The following is a 4,115-nucleotide window of genomic DNA, read 5'->3' as shown; positions in this document are numbered from 1 at the left end:
TATATGACCCATATGAACCCAAAATCAAAGTACAACAATCTACTTCCTTGAAAACGACCGTAACTCTTGCATGAATCCATTAAGACCTCCAAGATGGCAACTTTATGCATTAGGGACTTAGTTAGCACCAAGGGTGGCAACCCTAAGCCTAAAAGAACAGATTTGGAACAATAAAGCTACATTCTTGGGACCAAAAAGATCCAAAATCACAAAATAATAGATCTAAGCATTCAATGGTAAACTTAAGAACTTTATACCTTCATCAAGCTGAAAATGAGTCACAAAAGCAAGATCCATAAGCTTCCTCCTGATCTCCATCTTTGCATCTAACTGCACCTTCTTGAAAAAGGGCCAAACATCCCGAAAATGGACTCCATAAGCTCAAAATGCCACCATGAATGGTATAAGATGATTTCTAGGGTTTAGAGGGGCGGAGACCTAAGATATTAGGGTTAGGTTATGAGATAAGGAGTTTAAATAGGGTCCAACACCCTAAAATAGGGTTTTGATCTTACTGGAGTACGCCCAGCGTACATATGGTATGCCCATCATACTCCGAGGAATATTCACGACCCTTCTAGTTAGTACGCCCAACCTACTCCAAGGTACGCCCAACGTACTACCTTCTTTGCTAATACGCCCCACGTACACTTTGTGTACACCCAGTGTACTAGGCTAATCCTGAAAACCACGAAACTTCTGAAGGTCATAACATCTTCGTTATAAGCCCTATTCCGATGATCCTTATATCCACAGAAAGGTGACAAGAAGCCCTACACTTATAACAACTCAAACCTTTCTTAAGACCTTCCGAACAAAAATCCATTTTCCACAAAAGCCCAAACTGCCACTTTGCTGAAATACCCCTAGGCTCCAAAACACAAACCGAACCCCTGGATCACTTCTAATACATCACCCGCACCCAAACGGGCCTAGATCTTACCTTCCCAAGAGCCATAATCCTTATAATGACCGACCTTCAATCCACAGCCTCAGACTAGGAGTCAATTTGAAACAAAGCGTTACAACTCTCCCCCACTTAAATTAGATTTCGTCCTCGAAATCATGCATCACCATCCCTGACATACCAGACAACCTGAGCAATACAGCCACGAACCCGAGAACCACAGCCTTCCCAAGGCAACTAAAACTAACCCTCGAAGGTTTGTAGAACACGGAGATGAACGAATTCCTTCCAACCAAATCACATCTGCTCCATCTAAAATCTTAAGTCTCGAGATGGTCTGTGTCCCTGACAAGCTGCCCACATCGAATCATCATCAAACTGATTTTACAAGAAACCAGCCTATATAGAATACTCCCACTCGAAATACCTTGAGGCTTCCAAAAGGACAAAATCACTGGTTAACTGCGGCTACTAAATAACAAGCAACTCCACGCACAGACCCCAAATCACTGAAGTCACTCCAACTCCTCTTGCTACCCTATAGTTGCTTTGCTGAAGACCAACCGGGACATCTCTGGTCCTAACTTGACTTCCACAGTCCGATACACTAGACATCTACCTGATCACTGAGATAGACGCGCACACACACAACAGTCCCACATGATCTTCGAAGGATACCTCGTCTGACAATATCTCCCCAATCTATATAGTCACTCATGGCTCCTTCCATCCATTTGATCCATCCGATCATGATAGGCTGACAATATGTCGCCACTGAATCCAACACAAATGGTGAATGCTACCAGAATAACTGTAGTCTTACATCACTTCCAGCACCATCTGGCTGCTAGTGAATGCTACGGAACCCCCGTAGTCTTACAACACTTCCCGCCCTAACATTAACACAACCCAAAACCTATAAATTAGGATTGCATCTTGTGTCAAGCACGCACTCGAATGAACACCCAAACTAAACTCAATCCATGACCAGAACCCCAACTTGATTCCCCAAATTTTGCTATCAAGCACCAATGAGACGCGATTCGTGTGCAAGGGAATTTCACCAAACATCAAACTCACACAAACCTCAAACCAAATAGCCACTTGCGTCGCCACTTTTCCTCGATGAGGATGAGGAACCCATCCCGGTCTCATACCTGCCCCTGTCCTGCACACTTGCGCAATTCTACCCCACTTAGAATCGACTAAGTCCGCTTGGTTCATGAAAATTGAAGGATTCTCAATCCTTCTTATGTTCCAATAATCAATATGTTGACGACCGATGCTTACCAAACTAGTGCACCATAAGTAATCCTTCCTAAAACAACACAAAACCTGAAAACAACTATCATTTCTTGTATCCCAATGACATCAATGACATCAAATGCTCAAAAGCAATATTACGCTCAGATCTCGGAGTCCGATGAACGGATAGTCTAACAAAAACCTCAGCAACAACTCCCTCTTCCCTCGACTATCCCGATGGCTCTTCAAACATAAATACTAAGGCTACTTAAAACTAGTCATAACTCCCTCGTTCAAACCATTGAACCAACCCCGAAAATAATTGGAGCAGGTGCACTCACTGCTCCTCCCTGATCGTCAGACACCCGACCTCCTTGTTGTTCACCTGAACAAAATGAAAATATAACGGGCTTGCTCCCTATGGGAAATCCCTGAACACGTGGCCATACCTGCTACACCCATAGGAACCCAAATCACTGAATAGATTCCAACAATGACTCGGAGCAATCACGGTACACGCGGAATCCGCTCCGCAAGATACCTCCGTTTGAAGATCTCTCAAAGATTCCTCGACATGCTAAATAATGTCTAAGAAGCCTTTCTAACCAGATGATAGCAAAAAACCAACCCGAGATTCCACTTATCACAATTCTCAAGTGATACAAATACCTGGTATCCACCGGATATGGCTAAACATAGCATATACACAAACATCTGAAGGGATCCTGACCACCTCCTCCTGTGATACCTCGACCACCCTGAGAGCATGATGTAACACCTCATACCGATCCCAATGACAATTCAAACCCTTAGAACGAAACTTCATCGTGCAGTTCCTACAAATGTTGCATTGGATCCGAACCTACTGGCCTCTCAAAGGTTGATCCAAACTCTTGGGTCTCCGCCCGAGACCCTCCAATAAATTCACCTGACTTGAACCTCTCTCATTGAGGTACTCCTAATCAATTTCCCGTCCTTGGTTCTGAGATCCATATCATTCAGGGTCTCGCACCCTGACACACTCATCAGCTCAAACGCCAACGGCTGAACTACAGAAGCTGTAGCAACCTCTACTCTAAACCGACTATAAACTATTCCCAGACATAGATTTAAATCCCAATGCATAATAAATCGAACATTCAACCCTTGTCTCCTGATACAATAGATCCAAGGCAAACTTGAAATCTTGGAAATCATTCTACTAACTGGCTCACCACCGGAGCCCGAACCAAACCCTAGTCCTTCCCGTTGCGTGCTCATTCACATTTTTCATAGCAGCTATCCCCACAGTCCTATCATAACTAAGAATTCTCCTTGCCATGCTCCTTAGATTCTCCAAGACTTTTCCCGATTCGAGTATAGATCATGTGCTTTCAGTAGTAAAGGCCCAATACTACCTTCCACACTTATTCATATTTTCCTCCGGAATCATTCCTAATCCTTTAAGTCACCTACTTCCGTGATGTACCAAATGTCTGCAAAACAGTAGCACAATATCCACCGAAGCACCTCCTAGTCTCCCCTAGGTTCCCAAGCTACCCAGTCCTCAGCTGTTGAAAGATTCCCAGTAATGTCAACTAGCTACCTTATGAATATAGCCACATGTAGCAGAGATCATAAAATCCTTCAAGTAAAACACTCAATCCTAGAAAGGTTAGACTCAAACAAGAGCTACGTAATAGGGCCAAATCCATCACTCTGAGATTATCCAACATGTGCCACATGTGACCTAGCATATTCACATAGTAGCTAGCTCGCATTGCTAGAAGTCCCACAAATCACAAATCAAGCAACATTAGGACAACAGAAAACTAACCACATATTCCAAACAAACAATTCTACCTATGCATATAATTCACAATCAGGTGCGTCATGTAAATAATCTCATCTTGGGCTTACCCTAGGGTAATCCCCGACCAATGAACTATCATAGAATATTCGGCCGATAAACTACAACCCATGC

Source organism: Lactuca sativa, chromosome 1 (genome assembly GCF_002870075.4).
Source record: "Lactuca sativa cultivar Salinas chromosome 1, Lsat_Salinas_v11, whole genome shotgun sequence".
NCBI lineage: Eukaryota > Viridiplantae > Streptophyta > Magnoliopsida > Asterales > Asteraceae > Lactuca > Lactuca sativa.
Note: the sequence above shows the minus strand (reverse complement) of the source record.